Source organism: Cyanistes caeruleus, chromosome Z, assembly GCF_971803275.1.
Source record: "Cyanistes caeruleus chromosome Z, bCyaCae1.hap1.1, whole genome shotgun sequence".
NCBI classification, from domain to species: Eukaryota; Metazoa; Chordata; class Aves; order Passeriformes; family Paridae; genus Cyanistes; species Cyanistes caeruleus.
In genome coordinates this window covers 22547255-22566034 of record NC_141732.1, presented here as the reverse complement: position 1 = coordinate 22566034, position 18780 = coordinate 22547255, and positions in this window count along the sequence as shown.

The following is an 18780-nucleotide window of genomic DNA, read 5'->3' as shown; positions in this document are numbered from 1 at the left end:
TTTGGTCCCTGTATTGCTTGTGGCTAGACTAGTATTCAGCTTACCAGCTTTTCCACATTTTCTTCCCTTTACTGCATGGCTTGCCCCAGGCCCTTTTGGGTGCTTCCAGTGTAAAAGCCTTGCCCCATTCTTAGGGCTGTTTACTTTTTCCTGGGCTTTTCTGAGGCACAAATCAAAATTTCACACCAGAACCAAAGAAAAATGGGTTTTGTGTTCTGACCTCAAACAATTGTGCTCCTGCCCTGCCAAATGCTGAGGTGGTTGGCTAGGTCCCCTGAATAACATGTGTTGAAGTAGGCATTGCAAGAGGCAGCCCACAAGGACAAGTGTGGAAAGATGTAGAATCCACCCCATGAACAAGAGGTACCTAAGTTGAACCAATGGCAGAAAAAGGAAGTCCCACTTCTCTGTGGGGCACAGAATGCCCTAGTAAATAGGAGGACGTGCTATTTCCCTACATACAGACTCCACACCTTCCAGGGCTGTGGTCCACTCTTCTTGCTTTGGGTAAAAGAGCAGGATTCACTCCTTTCTTTCAGAATGTAATCACCGATAGAAGAGAAGGAGGTGATTCTCTTCACTTTTTTTTTGGAAGCAATAGGAGTAAAAGGGGAACACACATAGTCCATTTCTTGTCCACCTAGGAGAAAAAATGTATGGTCTCAGAAGGCTTACTAGTTTTCTCTGAGTTGGGAGAGACATTCTCTTCCCAGTTCATGGAAAATTAATTAAAAATATGTGACACAAGGGGTCTGAAGGCAAATGTTCATAATGGGAGACACTGAAAATATCCTTAATTAACCTTGGCTACCTTTCTGCTGACACCTTCTACAACTTTTCTCCTTCCCAGACCTTCCACTCCCAGCAGCTTAATTTTTCTAGTCTTGGTGAAAAAGAGGTACTTTACCTCCCCATGTATTCACAGAGATGTGGTGCAGTCCCTCCTGTGCCTGGAGTGTTGGAATGGAAAGATCCAGGCTCTCTGGAAAAACAAGGAGGGGAGATGAGGAGAGGGTGACACCCTCCATGTTAGTGACTGTCTGGAATGCATGGCATTCTGCCTGGGCATGGATGATGGGCCAGGCTTAAAGGAATGTCAGGAACAGGGGACATGAGTCATCTATAGGTAGGTCGGAACTACCACATGTTCACAAGCCCTGGTCCTCAGGGACTGGGACTTCAGTCCTGGGGGACTTCAACCACCCTATTATCTGCTGGAAGGACAGTACAGCAGGGCATTAAGCAACCCAGGAGTTTCCTGGAATGCCTCAATGGCAATTTCCTTCTCCAAGTGATAGAGAAAACAACAAGGAGAGGTGCTGTGCTGGACCTTGCACAGCAAGGAGGGGCTGGTGTGGGATGTGCTCAAGGACAGCTTGGGCTGGGCTGCAGTGACCATGAAATGGTGGTGTTTGCGATTCTTAGGGCAGTGAGGAAGGGCAAAGCAAGCCCTGGACCTCAGAGGAGCTGTCTTGACCTTGAAAGATCTGCTTGGTAGAGTGCCTTGGGGTAAAGCCCTGGAGGGAAGAGGACCCCAGGAAAGCTGGTTAATGTTCAAGGATCATCTCCTTCAGGCTCAGGAGTAGCCAAACAAAGAGGAAGGCAGGTAAAAACATTAGGAGGTGTGCTTGGATGAGCTGGACAGATTCAAACACAAAAAGGAAGTCCACATGGGCTTGGTGCAAGGACAAGTAGCCTAGGAGAAATATGGGGAGATTGAAGATCCAGGGATTAGATTAAGAAAGCTAAATCAGTGATAGAATTAAATTTGAGCAAGGACATCAAGGGCAGCAAGAAAAGCTTCTATAGGTACACTGGTGATAAGGGAAAACTGGAAAAAATGTGGGCCTTCTCCAGAAGGAAAGAGGAGACCTGGTTAGCCAGAGCATGGCTCAGGTACTCAGTGACTTTTTTGCCTCAAGGTTCACCAATAAGTTCTCCAGTCACACCACCCGAATTGCAGAAGGTGAAGGCAGGGATTGGAAGAAGGAAGGCCCTGAGCCCACTGTAAGAGAAGATTAGATACAGGAACATCAAAGGAACCTGAAGGTGCACAAGTCCGTGGGATCTGATGAGAAAGCCCCAGGTTAAGCCACTATCAATTACATTTGATATGGTTTGGCAGCCCTGTGACTGGAAAAGGGGAAATACAAGTCTGATTTTTAAGAAGCTGTCAGGAACTACAGGCCAGTCAGCCTGACCTCAGCACCTGACAAGATAACTGAGCAGAAATTGTGCTAAGGCAGATGAAAGGATAAGCAGGCTATTGACAACAGCCAACATGGCTTCACTAATGACAAACCATGCCTGGCAAATTTGGTGTATTTTACTACAGGGTTAAAGCACTGGTAGATAGGGGAAGAGCAACCAGCATCATTTACCTGGTCTTGTGCAAAGCATTTCACACTGTTCTGCGTGAGAGCCTGGGTGATTAGAAGCTTAACATGTCTTGGCAGTTTTGCACTCCCAGCTCAGAAAACCAGCTACATCCTGGGCTGCATCAAAACAGTGACCAGCCAGGAAAAGAAGGTGGTTCTTCCCCATCTATTCCATTCTTGTGGGATCCCATCTGGAATATTGTATCCAGCTCTGGGGCACAGAGCATGAGAGGACATGGACATGCCAGAGGAAGTCCACAGGACTTATGGAACACTTCTCCTCTGAGAAGTGGCTAAGAGAGCTGGAGAAGTTCAGCTTGGAGAAGAGAAGGCTACAGGGAGAAATTACAGCACCCAACGGGGCTGCAGGGAAGCTGAAGAGGGACTGCAGTGTAGCGACAGAAAAAAGGGGTAATGGCTTTAAACTGAAAGAGGGTACGTTTAGATAGATACAAGCAAGAAATTCTTTACTGGGATGGTGGTGAAGTACTGGAAAAGGTTTTCCTGATAAATTGTGGGTGCCCCATCTCTGGAAGTGTTAAGGGCAGGTTGGATGGGACTTTGAGTAACCTGGCTTTGCATCTCCATCCGAAGCTGGGGGCTGAATTAGATGATCTCTGGAATCCCTTCCAAAACAAGTTATTCTATTATTCTGTGCTTAATGGTGTCCAAATGATGGCAGTAGGAATGACAAAGTAAAGGTCCTGTATGCAAAAATTTACTGAAAACAACTGATTATTTTTGGGGAGTGAATTACTATTTTTACTGGAGTGAATTATTATTTTTACTGTCTTGTCAATCTTTTGCCTTTGAATGGAATTATAAACAAGAGGCCAAAGCACTGATGAGTCATTTGCAAACAAAGATGCTTTGCAGTGATATTCTGAACATGCAATTATGTGCAAATATACATGCTTCCCCACAGAAAATTAATCTGAGGATCAAGGGCTGTGATCACAAATTTCCCTCAAGGTTGCATTCAACTAGTTTCAACTGTGCTTTTCAGCACATAACTATATTGCAGGTTACTAAGTCACAAAGCAGTGCAACCAGCAGCAAGTCACACCGTGAACACCATATAAGAAAAGGCAAAGCTGCTCCTAGAGTCACACTGCTTAACATTAATAAACCTTGAAAATGAGTTTATAAACCCTGGGAAGAAGATGAATGAAAAGACAAATGTCATCAGTAGCAGAGCTGATGCTTTCCCCAAGGCAGCAACTTCAAGAATGAATTCCCTCTTTAGTCCTCACTCCTTTCCACCATTATTCTTGTCACTGATTAATTTGTTGCCATGACATATCTCCAAGTAGGACATCATGAAGTGTCCACTCATCCAAGAGTACATCATGAAAGGGGAAAATATTCTTTTAGATTAAAATGAAAAAGGAGTCACAACAAAAGATTAAATGGTAAGGCCTCCTACTGCAACATTAAAAATCCACTTAAAAATCTTGTCATCAATTGTCCTTTACTGTGCTGCCCTGCTTCATTATGCGAGTTGTTTGCAGCATTGCAAGCTTCAAAAGCTATTTTCCAGGAGCTCTTCAGTAGACGTGATAATCAAAAGGTGTGCCAATGAAATTTTGACATTTACTTTTTCCCTTAATTTCATTTTTACTACCTCTCTGCTAAAGACAGCATGGATTGACGCCATAAACTCTGTATCTTATGTGGCAACCAATATTAGAAAAGGCAAAATTGTTTAAATTTTCAGTCAAATCGACAGAAATGAAAAATTTACCACACCTTTAATAGAAGCATTTAAAGGCTCCCTGGTGGGATTTCTTTTCACCTCCTTCTAATCTGTAATTTTGGTAGTAACACTAAATTAGACTTTGTAGGAAATTTTCATGTCCAAAATTAGATCAGGTTAATAATAGGATTCTAAAGCAATCCAAGGTTGTTCCTCTCCATCTTTTCCTTGGAGCTTTTAAGGACTTCCTTCCCCCAAAGAATCAGGCTCTGTGGCATGATTAATTCTTGCTGGCAAGAAACGAGAATGCTATGACACTTGCTAATCAGGAGGGAAAAAGGTGGGAAATAGTCACTCATCTGCTCAGAAAGAAGGATTTCTGTAGCTAAGGATGTGAATATTAATAAATCAAAACCGGAATTGACAATTAGAGTAGACAGTCTGTGGACAAAGCAGCAGATGTGGCTATTCTTTTTAGCTAAAAAAGAGGATCTCGAGCAAAGGCACTGCTTCTCCTCTGCCCTACCCCCCCGCCCCCTCGGAATATGGCATTGTGAGCGCACACACAAACACACACGCACACTCATCACCAGGGAAGCAAATTTGTCGAGTGGCAGAGAAAGAGAATACAACCTGCAAAACACAGGGAGAAGTGGAGAGAAGGACATATGGTGATGTTTTGCTGTGCTTGATATTGTCTTGACATGAAAGACGGCTCTGCAGGAGGATTTGCAATGCCCATCAACATGCAAAAGGCAGCTTTCAGCTAAGCAGTTCTGATAGCATTCAGTGGCTAACAGGCATGGAGAAGTGTAGGCCACCTGGGGTCATTGAATAATTAAATTCAATCCTGGTTTTCTCTCCTTCACTGTGGAAAAAAAAAAAAAAAAAAAAAACAACAACAAAACACAACAGAAACAAAATAAAACCAATGAGCCCTGACCTCAGAAAACCAAACAAATCTGCAGGTTTTTCTCACGTAATTAGTTACTTAACTTCTGTTACTACTTCGGGTTAAGCTTTTGTGCTCAGACATAGAAGCTTTCACATCAGTTTCATATCTTTGTGTGAGATGTCATAGGATAATAAAAGACCCAGTGGCAAAACTTCGGGAGATGAGGCAGGGGGAGGGGAAATTCTATTCCCACCTGAACTGTTGAAAGTATTTGCTCCAGTTGCTCTTGTCGAATTATTTTGCATCAGAGCTCTCTCAGGGTTGCAAAACACTCAGCACACAGCAAACCAGGCTTCCTTGCAATCAGGAGAACTCTAAAGGCTCTGGGCACCATAGGTTTCAGAGCTGGGTAAGAGTTTTTAATGAGCTGCACCCAAGCAAAACCAACATATGTTTTTTGTTTTAACTGTGGTGTGGCTCAGGTGGAAAGCAGATTTCAACATATGAAGGTGAAAGCATTTGGCTTTCCAGCTAACCACTGCTTGTCATAATAGGAGTATCTGAAGCCTTATTCTTGCACAAGGATTTAATATAACCAAGGATTTTTATGCAGGCAGAATTTTGCATATCTAAATACTATGCATTCAAACTGATTCCATTAACTTTGCTTTATCAATGTAAAGATTTCGACTTCTGAAAGTCACGACTCATGGAAAGACTCTCTTTTTAATGTTTTTTAAGTTAGAAAAGAATATCTTCTGAAATTCTGAAATTAGTAGTAGTAGTAGTAGTAGTAGTACAAAATCATCCTCACTACTAACATAACATTACTATAATATTAACATTAACATAATATTTTTCATCTTGATTACAACTTCCAAGCACTGCCCATGAGGTGTGAGCAAGTCCCATTATTTCCATTTTATAAACTAAGAAGTTGAGGCAAGAAACTAACTTTACTATTTTATATCTAGTATAAAACCTTAGTTGCTGAAAATATTTCACCTTGTTTTCCTCTACTGTATCTATTCATTCAGCTCCAAAATATCAGAATCTCTGCTAGTGAAATTTTCAAGCTAGTTAGCCAGCATTGCTAATCCTGCTCAAGTTTTTGATGCATCTTTCCTGATTTAAAACGTACTTATTATTTTCCTTTTGTTAACCTTTAATGTGTTCAGCAGTTTCCAGCAGCAGAAGAGAAATTTCACTTGTGTATCTCCTTTGGCCTAGAAAGAACTTCTGACTGTTACTGATGCTACCCTGCAAATTAGTGAGCCTGAAGGCCCACTCATAAATTACGTGCTGTCCTCTGCAGAAATACTTCCCAAAAAGACAGTTCTTGTTAGGAGGAACTGCACTGTACAGTTTAGGTAGTGCTTATGAGGAACACCTCTTTTACTGGAGTTTAGAAGCAATTTAATATAGCTTGAGGTTCATGATGTTTCTCACTGGATCCTGCAGCAGGCATGCATGAGACAACATGCCCTTTACATGCTTGCATTCTTAAGAGGCCTAAATTCAAAACTCAGGCAAAAAAAATATTTTCATCTTGCTCTGTTTATATTTCTGCATTTCTCTCTTCCTTTAGTATTTCATCCTAAAATTGTAGTACTGGATTTTGAAAGTAATCAGAGGATCATGTTAGCATGGCATCTGTTTGACAGTGTAAAAATGTGTTATGCCATAAATTTTTGCCTCAAATCAAAATGTAGAGTACTTAGATGTCAGTGGCTTTCTTCAGACATACCCTAGCAAACACCAGAGTATTCTGCTGTGGAGAGGGTTGTCTGGCTTCATTGTCACCAGCTTGTTCTAATTCTGTGTTATTTAAGCTATAGTTTATTTTATGTAACACCAATATTAATGATACTTATTTCCATTCGAATAAAAGCAAATTAAAGGTAGATTATGTACCAATACATATAATGTAATGGGGAAAAAAAAAGGGGGGTGTTGTTTAGAGTAAAAACAACGCAGGCATTTCATCATTTCATGAGCTTAAGACATGCCTTTTTTTCTCCTCTTTCCCCTTCTGTAGCACTGTAGTTCTGTACCTCATGAAATGACACGAGTGCGAGCCAATACCCCATACGTTACTGGTATGCAAAAAGAAAAATAGCCTGTGAAATGTTACAACATATTCCAATATAACAGATAATACATTTTACAGTCATTTGTTTATTTCATTGTTCAAGTGAATATTTGCCTCTGGCTCAGAGAGAGTGACTCTTCAGCCAGTAGTATCCTTTGGCAGGCTCAGACAAAAACAGCCTTCCTGGCAGGGGAGACATATTCCACCGCTGATGAATTGCAAACTGCTGCTCTTGTCGCGCAGCCCCCAAGTCCCTGCTGCAGCCAGAGCGTGGGGCAGGAGCTGCACAGACACATGCAGCTGCAGGGAGAGTCAGGGATATCCTCTGAGGCACAGTGAGCAGGGTGAAGATTGAGACATTGATTAGGCACCCTGGTTTCTCATCCATGAATCATTGGCTTTTTGGTGTCTGGAACGCCCCACAACTATAAACTCCCTGGGGCTGAAAAGGGTAGCGCAAAATACACCCAGCAGACATAATCTATTTAAGTCCTGATTAGATGTGACTTTTTGCACTTCAATTTCCTTTTGTAACCACATAAATTAGAACTTTAATTTATTGGGAAATAATTTTTATTTCATTTTAAACTGGCTGAAAATTCAGATCGGTGTTTAGTTACGTGCATGGGAATCTCTCATCATGCCTGAGCCTTTCTTTTTTTCCCTCACTCATGTGCTGGAAGTATGCTGACTGGAAAAATTTATTGCAAAACTTTCTGAGAAGATTCAAAAAGGAAAAGAAGGTAGTGTGGGAAACAAGTTCAACAGCAGATCAGTGAACCTGAATGAATCTAATTGAGACGCAGTGTAGTGTCATATGCAGTCGCCCTTACTCTTTAACCAAACAGGAGCTGTCATATCTGCAAGTTCTATGAAACTAATTGTGAATTTTCTTGGGATTAGTTTAATTCTATGTAAATTCCATGCATTCTGTAGTTTGCAAAAGGTGTGTTTATATCTGATGCAGGCCACAATGAACGAGATAATCCCTCTAGGTACAATTCTCCTTATGTCTTATGCTACAGCAGCTATGAGTTACTTACTATGTGAGTCATCCTATTGAGATCCATGCAAAAACTGCTCACTAACTCCACTACAACAGGCCTTCAGATTAAACAGAAGATCCTCTTTGGTTCAATTACACAAATAATTTAACAATAAGAAAGTGATAAGACCAACATCCACCACTCTTAGACTAGCATAGCCACACACATACAGTTCATCCTGTCGTGAACATTATGACCTCATGACATTAGAAAGATTACATTTTTATTAGCCAGAAGGAAGATTGCCATGATGTCTCATTAATTATCATTATTAATGATAATAATTATCTCATTAATTTTAAGTCACAAGCCTTTACATGATTCAAGTTGGAGGAACTCAGCTTCCCAGTAAGGTAAATGTTCTTGGAAAAGCCAGACATCAAAATGAAACCTGAATATTTTGGGTATTCAGTGCTCAATACAGTACCTTCGTAGTACCTCTGTCTGTGTTTTCACAAGAGCTCAGTATTTAATGTGATGAGGAAATGATTTTGTGAATGTTGAGCTATTTTGAAAATCTAGCCCATGAGGTAATGTTTTCAGAAATGGCAAAGACGTTGTTTCAGAAATTAAAATATGATCTCAAATACACAAACAGGATCCCATGAATAAACAAATCAAGATTTACCAGCATAATAAAATGCCTACGAGAGCCTTTGGGAGAACACAAGTTCAGTAACATATTCACTGACTGGTAAAAAGAGCATATAAAAATCACAGGACATCTTCAACACTCAGAAGCCTCCAGCTTCTATAGGAAGCAGAAAAGTTAGGTATTTTTGAAAACAGGAAGAAGCCTCTTATCTGCAGGTTCTTTAGAAGTTTAAATCAATTTTAAAATGTGGCTCTTCTAAAACACTTTTGGCCTATAGTGGGTACATTATTTTAAGTCTTCAGCAAGCATGTATTTGGCAGACAAGGATAAATGATTAAAAAACTTTAAGTTATTTTGATAATATTCCTTCTTTTCTGCTCAGATGTTGTCTACCAGGAGTTATGTTCTCAAAAGCAGGCAAATACATTTGCTGATGTGTTCCATGAATCATTTTTTAATCTACATCCCATTCAGAAACAGTTCACTGCAAATATTCAGAAATGAAGATTTGTCAGTTAGTTAGATAAATTACATGACACTGTTCATTTTTGCCTGAATGGGTGATTCAGATAACTAAACTGCAACAGGAAGATTCTCAAAATGTGGTCTGAGTCTAAAATCAGACATTTGGAACTACAAATGAAATTAGAAACTTGCTGAGACTTATGTGTGCAGTAGGGGCTCATGTATCCACATGAACATTTTATGTTCAGCTCCTTGGTTGTTATAAATCCAAGAACCACTGTGAGAGCTGAGATTCTGGTCCACACCTTTCACTTCACTTTTCAGAGCTATGTAGATCAAGTCAGCTTGTATTTGCATCTTCCTCAAAGTGCTCTTAGGAGTGCATTGCATGTTTTAATGGTTGTTGGGCTGCACAGAGAGCAGATCCACATGTATCTCTGTGACAGTGTTCCCTCTAAAGTAAAAAATTAATAATTAAAGCTACTCCCAGGTATCTTAGTTCTAGGTCTTAGCCCAGCTGTAGCCAGCTTGGAGGCCTGAGAACAGCACTGCTTCAGGGTAGACACAATTGATTTAATATTTTTAAGGGCACTTTGTGGGGCATTCACACCAGGATACACCTCACTGCCTCTTGATCAACCTCCTAATTGCCTTAAGGAGATTGGTGCAGCTGCACTCTCCACACCTGATTCTGATTTTGCTCACCCCCAAGCAGGAGCTGCTGAGAATACCTCAGAATTTCAGAAGCCTAAACTGGGTATAAATAAAGATTGTAATCACTCCTGTGAGAACTCAACAGAGATCCAGATTGGCCTGTGCTCTGCCAGGGCATTAGTCACTTTGAAAACTATGATAGTGCAACTTTAGGGAGCTGCACTCTTGCGGTCTGCTTTTCTTTCCCTTAATGGAGTCAGCACACTGAGGCAGATCACACAAGACAGTGCAGACTGAGTCACTGGTTCTCTTACCGTATTTGTCCATCAACAGGTCTGCCATTTCAGGGATGACACTTCACCCTTTAGAGCTTACTCATACATTAAGGGTATGTATTAATCATTATCTCCCTTGAGAAGCCCTGCATCACTTACAACCCTCTGAGACACGTAAGAGCCAGCAAAGAATCCAGTATCACCACTGTTGCTTCAGCATTTTAGAGTATATAGCAAAAAGCTACCAGAGTATGCTTGCTGATAAATATTGTGGTACAGAGTGGTTCAGTTTGGCTGCTTAAAATGTTGACAAAAGTATGCATTCTTATGTTACCTGCAAAACAATCTACAGCATAAATTACAGGTCTGTATTTGGTATCTGGCAACATACATGTCTCAGCAGAAGAGCTTTTGAAATAATGATGTGTTGATGAACACATCAGAAAAAAAGCTCTCATCCACTCCCATACTTAGCTGTGTTATATTTACACTATGTGTTTGGTTATATCACTGGTAAATTTACTCAGTGGGAAAAAAAAACACATCAAAACACTTTCTCAACAAAAAAGCAGGCACCACAGCTTGTTAAATGAGTAAAATTTCTGAAGGCAGAAGCTTCTTACTTGTGAGAGTAATACAAGCATATCAAGCAATATGGGCAGATCTAATTTCAGCCACAGATCATTTTCAAAATTCAGCCATGGGAGGAATTTGCAACCACGATTAAAATAAAGGAGCAAATCCAAAAAACTGCTCCTCTGTGTGTATAATTGAAGGGACAATTAAAATAATTAGAAAAAGAGGTGTACAGAGAGCTGTTCATAACTCAATTTTTCATCCCTCAAAGCCCTTTGAAAAACGTAACCCTAGCAGGATTTTCTGAAAATGATGACATATTGTTCCTTAAAATATACTAAACTATATTGCCTAGCATTCTACACATAAGGTAAAGGCAAGCCTGAGTGTCAATATTCTAAGACAGAAACATTGTACCTGTGAAATAAGTGATAATGTGTGTGACATGACAGCAAGAATCCAAGTGCCAGGGAGAAGTCCTCTCTGTCAAGAATCTTTTAGACGTAACCAGAGAGATGAACTCTGTGAGAGGGAGAGATATAGCTCAAGGATAGTCCAAACTTAGTTGATGGCAAAGTAGTAGTGAGCACCTCCAAGTCCTGAGCAATTTTTTTTCCAGCAGAATTTCATTTTAGAATTCTGAAGTTAGTTACAGGATTGCGTATCTCATAAAGAAGATGCAAAAATTAGGTGTGTAAGCCTTGATGTAGATGCCTCAAGGGATAGTAGATTTCAGTGACAGCACAGTGGATAAAGTCCTTTCTGGAGGTCTCTTGCCAGGTGCATTCATTCTGTTGGCTTTATTTTAAAAATCTATATAAAACTAGATATAAACTAGAGCTCGCTGTTGCTCTAGTTTATGCTTCACTGAAGTTATTCCAACATAAAACTTGAGTAAGGTGTGAATCAGCTCTTAAGATTCTGCAGTGTTTTCAACTCAGTTGTGGCTGCTAAATCTTGCTGTGGCTGACGCACTATTGATTTTGCCCAAACATTTCTTTTTAATTGATTTGAACTGTATATATGTTTTACAGCAATTGAGGAAATAGGAATTGAGTATCTAGCAGAACAATAGAGTCCATAGACCTCTGGTAATCAGGATGACAGCTTATGTGGCACATTTCTTTCTCTGTTTTTACTAGTGTATGTAAATTAATACCCTCTGCAGATTTGCTTTTACTGTGATGGATATAAGAAGTTGTAATGACCTAATAATTCTCATGCTGCAAGTCAGTTAGGCTTAGCTATTGCAAATTTAACTAACATTATATGGACAGCACCTGAGAGTTATTGATGTTGAGCACCCACGACTCCCTCTGAACCCCATACGAGGTAGGGGTGCTCATCCTTTCTGAAAGTAGGCTAGCAATGTATTCATGACAGGCTTTGTATGTGCAAGCCATACTGTGAGCAGCAGCACTAATTAGGCCTGATTTCAGGAAGACTGCGTCCACACTTGCCTGCCCTGTGATAACTCCCAGTCCTTCCACCATGGCCTTCTCTCACCTCTGCAACCTCAGTTCCCCCTGCTCTGTTCCTGCCTCAGCCCACGCCTTCACCTCTTCCTCCAGGCATCCCCTGCCCCATTCCCTCCTTAATATTTCTTGCTTCTTTCTTCTACTCCTCCCCTCAGGCACCATACACTTACCTCTTACCTCCTTTCCATTATTTTCTACAGAAACTGGAAAAGAAAAAAAGCCTGATTTGCTGATGAGCTTGAAGTTATTTGACCATGTAGGCTGGCCAGCTGGCAGACAAAACACAGCTGGTAATTATTTAATTCATGCTGAAACCCTCCCCTCATTTGGAGTACTTATTTAGCTCTTTTCCCTGTCTAGCTGCCAGTTTTCTTGAAACCTGGAGGAACAGAACATATCCAAGGCTGATACCTTTCTGATAAATTGAGTTGAAATAAGCCAACAGAATCAGAAGTTATTTGAGGGCAGGACAGAAAAAAACAAATGGGCAAGTAATACTGTTATGCAAGTCCTATTTCCTTAGGAAGTCAGGCTAATAAAACATACAGGCAGATGTTCATTTTATTTTTCTTCTCATGACCTTTTCTGTCCACTTGGATCCCATTTCCACAACTTCACCAGTATTGGAAGACCTGCTTGCCCTTTCAGTATCTCAGTTACACCTCATGCAGCTACATGCAGACATCACCCATGGGCCCATTGCCTCTACCCAGGCAGAGATCATACAAGCCTACATTTCCTTTGGACAAGCACTTCTTTGTTCCAGCGCTGTGCATGGTCCTCAATACTGGTAACATCCTAGAGAACAGGTACCTCATGCATTAAAATCATCTTCTTCCTTGATATCACACAAATTCCTGGAAATCTAAGCCATTAGCAATAACCTTGAAGCCTTGTCAGTCTCTTTTTGTGTTATTATTTTATGGTCTGCTTAGAACTGCAAGGGATGTGTGGTTTGTTTTTTTTTCTCTTCCTAGATAGAAAACTAAATATTTTTGTCACTTTCTTCTATTAAAAATGCTTGATTTTATTTTTTTTTCCATCTCCCAGCAGCTTTTGGAGGTATCCATAGAGATGTAGTATACAGACAAAAACTGAAGAGTGACTTTTCCTCCATGTATGGGAGTTGTGGATGTGAGATAGATGCTGATTCTCAGAATTGCTAGAGCAGTGTAGAAGCCTGTGGGAAAAGGTTGTCCAGTTGTAAACATGAATATGCTTGTGTGCCTAGGGCAGATGTAGTACTATGGTTGGCACAGCAGTGCTAAATTTTTTCATGAGTAGTAAAATAGAATTCATTGGTGGTCCTGTAGCTTTTTCCACAAAAGGAAGGACTTTTGTCCTACTGTAGACAAATTCCATATTGAGCAATTTGTGTAAAATTAATGCAATATGGTTTTCTTTTCCTCTTGCCTACAGAGGTTGAAAATTTCTTTTAGCCTCATCTAAAACCACTGGAGGGAACTGGGTTTAGAGCAGACCCTCCATGGATTAGTGCATGCTGCCCATGAGACCAGTCCTAGCTGAATACAAAACTCACAGTGATTCCATACAAGCACACATGTATTACAAGAGGATTTTAATTAATTAAGAACCACAAATGGTTCTGATTATAGCTCCCCATCACACTTGAAGTGATCTCAGTACTGCCGCTTCTGAGGAGACATTGTTCTGCACAGACTTGCTGGTCCAGCAGCCCTTTCCCCACACTGTAAGGCAGTGGGATGTCACACCAGCAGCCACCACAACCAGATAGCTCATACTAAACCCCAGTGAAGCAAAGTCCATGGTAGAGAAGAGGTGTTGGGGTGTGGCTTCCCAGCAATGCCTACCTGAATTTCCAGCTTTGAGCCTGTTGGCCTCAAGGCAGATAGGTAAAGGGAAGAAGCACTTCCACCCACAAGCCCAAGGAGATGTCACCTGTGGTGCTTCATCTCTCCAGGTGCATACAGAACCCAACAGGAATGGCTGGGGGCTTGGTCCACAGCCTGAATTTCTCACAGCCCATCACTGAGGCATGGAATTGTTAGTTTATCAAGTCTCCTCAGCAGTACAGGCTAAGAAAATTTTGCTGACATGAAGTTGGAAAGCAAATAATTTTCTTGGACAGATCCTACATTCATCCAGATTTAATGGAGCCCTTATCCCTCTAAAGGAACTGAGAGAAGTCCTCTGCCAGACTGGATAAACTTTACCTATCCCTAACCTGTGCACTTGAGAAGGATTCAGCGGGAATGGTGGGTGAGAAAGTCACCACTACCTCTTTCCTCCTCCACGGGCCCTGTTTTTGAAGGCTTGGCAGCCTGGTTCTTGGCTCCCTCCAGTCCTGCCACTGTCTAAATGTTCCCCCAGAAGAGGAAAACAATGGCTAGTGGAGAGGGAAGCATGTTCAGCTGTAGGGAGCAGCCTTTGTGCTAAGGCCACTGCCTCTGCTCAGTGTGGCAGTCTCTGTGCCCAGAGCTGTCTCCCAGGGGATGTCACATCTGCATTGCATGCACACTTTGCCCCTGGCCAAAACTAGGCTGAGTATCAGACTCTTTCACTGGAGCCAGGCTCAGTTGCTCTTGACCAGAGAGCTGGAGCAGCAATTAAATAAAGCTAGTGTGGAATGATGTCTCCCTCTGATGAAGATAAGCCTTTCCCTAATTGCTGAGGTAATAAAACAGCTTCCAGCCTGGTCCAGCATACACCCATACTGTTTCTGACCATCCTGTTCAGCCACATTCCTCCCAGGAGCATACCAAAACTTTTGGCAGGTGTGAATGGTTGTCTGCTGAGTGTGACAGAGGACCTGAGCTACCCTGCTTCTTGCAGTTTCACTTAGTTGATTCTACACATCTACATATTTTTCAGCTCTGAGTGTGGAAATCCACACATGATTTTAAACATTCAGCAAAGCCTTTAGTATGTCTGTAATGAGACAGCTCTTCAGAAGGGCAATTCAGAGCACTGTTAGACCACTCCTTGGAAAGATCTGCCTCTTACTTGAGAGAAGGCAAATCTGGATCTAAATGTGGGCTCCAGAAGAACTTAAAAACTACAACATCCATAATGTTATCTCAGGGACCTAGTTGTAAACCTCAGACAGGAGTTGCAGAAAGCTCAATTAATCAATAAACTCAGAGATGAGAAGTACCTCACAGTCAGTTTAAAAATTTCCTTTAGAAACCAAGGATATCTTCCCTGGGCTGCCTAAATTAATGAGGATCCCACAGTTTGCATCAGATCCTGCAAAAGACTTATTACATGATTGATAAAGGCCTAATTCTGTGTGGTCTATTTTTTTGCTGCTTTATTTCCATGTAATCTGAATGAAGAGGGTCTTTTTATGTGCTGCAGTTACCACTTCTGTGGAAAATCTGATTGTAAAAAACAGGTTTGCACAACCATCCTGAGAAATAGGATGGTAGAAAAAGCTATACAGGGATACTTCTCTGTACTCAGGTATTCTGTCTCATGAATATTACTGACACCAGTTAAAGGAACCATGAAAATCCTGTAGTTAATGCTGATTTCAGTTATTAATCTAAAATTGATTCTGTTTCATCCCAAGTATGACTTGATAAATTTTACACATTAAAATGAAATAGCATCATTTGACTTACATGTTTGCACGATGCATTATAATGGAATAATAGAAAAGTTTTTTTAAAATAATCTGAAAGCTGCTGGAGCTCTCTTCCTTTCTCAGAAGTGGGTGCAGGGATGTGGAAGGAAGGTGCAGGGATTTGCTTCCCAGGACTTCTTTTCTTGCCCAGCACCAGGTGACATTTGTGACTGCACAAGGAGAAACTTTCAAGAAGGATGTTGACTTCTCAGCTGTGACAGCTCCGCAAGCCAGAGGGACTCTACGCAACAAATAGCAAACAGCTGTGTCCTCTGCATATTTATAAATTACTTTTATGAATGACTATGCAGATGGCACTTTACCATACCTTTGTCTTGGCCCTCTCACTCCCCAGGTCTCTCTGTAATTAGCTGGAGGGCTCTGCAATGAGGGAGTACTTTTGGGACCTTCAGACTTGAGGCATGGTGTCCCTCTCCTCCAGCCATGAGGGTGAAGGCTCGTGGAATTTTCATGTGTTCGGAGAGAGGCCCTCCATTCATGGGTGTTGTCTCTCAAGTGTGCTGGACTACATTCCAACCTCTTTCTTTTCCTAGCTTCCCCCCACTGCAGCTCCTTTTGACACAGATGACTGTCTGCAGAGCTAGCTCCCATAATAGCTGTGTCTTGACTAAAACAGTACACCTACTAATTCCCCATACTAAAGACCCTATACCTGTTCTTTAATGTACATAATAATAATACAAAAGCAACTCTCCCATTAGCCTAGCAGCAGCCAAATTATACCAAAGATATAAAGAAAAATGGCTGGGACATCTAGGCTTTGCAAAAACAAATCCTTAGGGGAGATTTAATCGCTAAATGCTCTGAAGCTGTAGTTGAACAAAAATAACAGTTCAGTGGATACAGACCAGAAGAAGGAAAAAAAATAGAAGTCCATTTAACCAGTAGTAACACAAACAATAAATACTCTGTGGGACTGAAGAGCTTTCATTGTGTGATATGAAAATACATCTTACTCTTTCTGCTTAGTTCTTGGTGAGACCGTTTGTCTGTGTCTTCCCCTCTCCTCCTAAGGTTTCCACAAAATGGACCATTTTTACTTCACATTTACTAATTCATTTCAGTTCTGGAAGAAAAGACAGTTCTGTCAGTTGTAATATCTCTTCAACACTCAACAAAAAGCAGAGGGCCTGGAAAATGTATGTTATGCAACAAGTCAACCATTTATAATATTTCAAATGTTACTTCCCTTCTGAGTTCTCTAAACAAATATGAAAGGCTGCTAAACCAGAAAGAAATCACATTCTAGCACTGAAAACAGCAATGAAAAAAATGCCAGTAGTAAACTTTAACTCTCAGCTGCTATAACCATCAGTGGGTCAAGAGCAAATCACATTGCAATGAACTTGGTTAAGATTTTTTTTAACCTTTTCAGCACCAGGATATAAAGAATGCTGCTCTTCATAGTAACCCTTCAGTTCAGGTCAGTGAGACTTTTAAATACATCTATGTGAAATGTTAGCCTTCTACCTTGCAGGAGGTGGTAGGCTTTTGTTTCCCTTTTTTTTTTTTTTTTTTTTTTAAATATTTCCTGGAGTTTCATAGGAACATCTAAATCTCTTGGCCAAGCGCTGATAAAGTGCTGGTATCTGGCTGGCTTTGACATCAGATTTATGAAATGAAAACTGGGGTCAGACCCACAGAAAACCTGCAGTTTCTCTGAGTCTCCTCTCTGCCAAGCCCTCTTTGCTAAATGCAGAACTCAAAACAGACTGAAGGCTTCTTGCAGCCCTAGGGAGTTCTTGGCTGGTAGATGGAGAATGGAGCCCAGCCTCCTTCCTCTCTCCCAGCCAAAGTGTCAGGATTGGATGCAGATGCACTGCACCGCCTTCCAAGTTCCTGCACTAACTTGGGAGTCAGCGAGATAAAATTAAAAGTCAGCACAATGAACTGAGGTCGCTCTGTGCTCCTGGGGCCGGTCTGACAGCCACCAGGCAGGAGAAAAACCAGGGTGAAGTCCAGCTGTGCTTGCTGAACAAATAGCTACTCCCTAGAGGACAGCACTCTCAAAGGTGGTCAGTCACAAGCTTTTCAGCAAATTCGACTTCTGTCATACCAGGAAACTTATGTATGGTCAAAGTACTCTTCAAACACTGGTCCAAATTCTGAGCTCAGTTTTATAGAACATGTCCAGAATTACTTCTTAAGCCAGCAGAGTTGCTGCTGCTTAATATCAGTATCAATTTGGCCTGATGCAATTTGGCTAAACTTGCTGAAATTATGGCAAAGTATGTAAATGAGAAATGGTTTTACTCTCTTAGCTCTTCTTTTCAATGGTTTGCTTTTTCTCTTTTGGCTCCTGCTTTCCATTTAATTATGCCAGGCTCTAAAATGCATTCTCAATGGCAAGCCAATATTTTGAGTAATTGCAAGGAAGGGAGGATTTCTTGTTCGACATACACATTAGCTAATTTTCCCTGGGTTCTGATACTAACTATCAGATTCCACCACCCCACCCCCCTGTCTCTGGGCCGGGTTGTTTTTTTTTTTTCTCTCCTTGTTTTCCAATTGTAAAGCAGACATCTGGCAGCTCTCTGGTGGCAATAGCTGATACACTCACTCTGCTTACTGCACTTGGCCACTTCTCTGTGGGAGGTAGGAGAAGAGGCAAAAGGAGCCGTGGTTTCAGATTCAAGCCCTTATTTTCGTCCTATGTAATTCCACAGCGGGATGTTTTCCTCCTCCTACCACCCTCAGGCTTGTGCTTTCTATTATCACTGAAAGACCAAACTAGCAGAAAACAAAACCAGCAAAAAAACTGCCTTTAACATCAGGGAAAATCTTTCCAGTTTTCCTTTTGCAAACACCGTTCTTTTTCTTCTCCTCCTGAACCTCAGCTGAACTCTCCCATCTCCAGCAGCCCCAGAAGCGAGGGGCACCTGAACTGGGGCAGGGGATGCTCGGCTGGGCGCTGCCACCTGGCCTGCCTGATGCTTGCTGCCTTGGAGGTCACAGCACCCGGGGAAGTGATGTGGAGAGCACCTGCCACGCTGTTTTTTCTG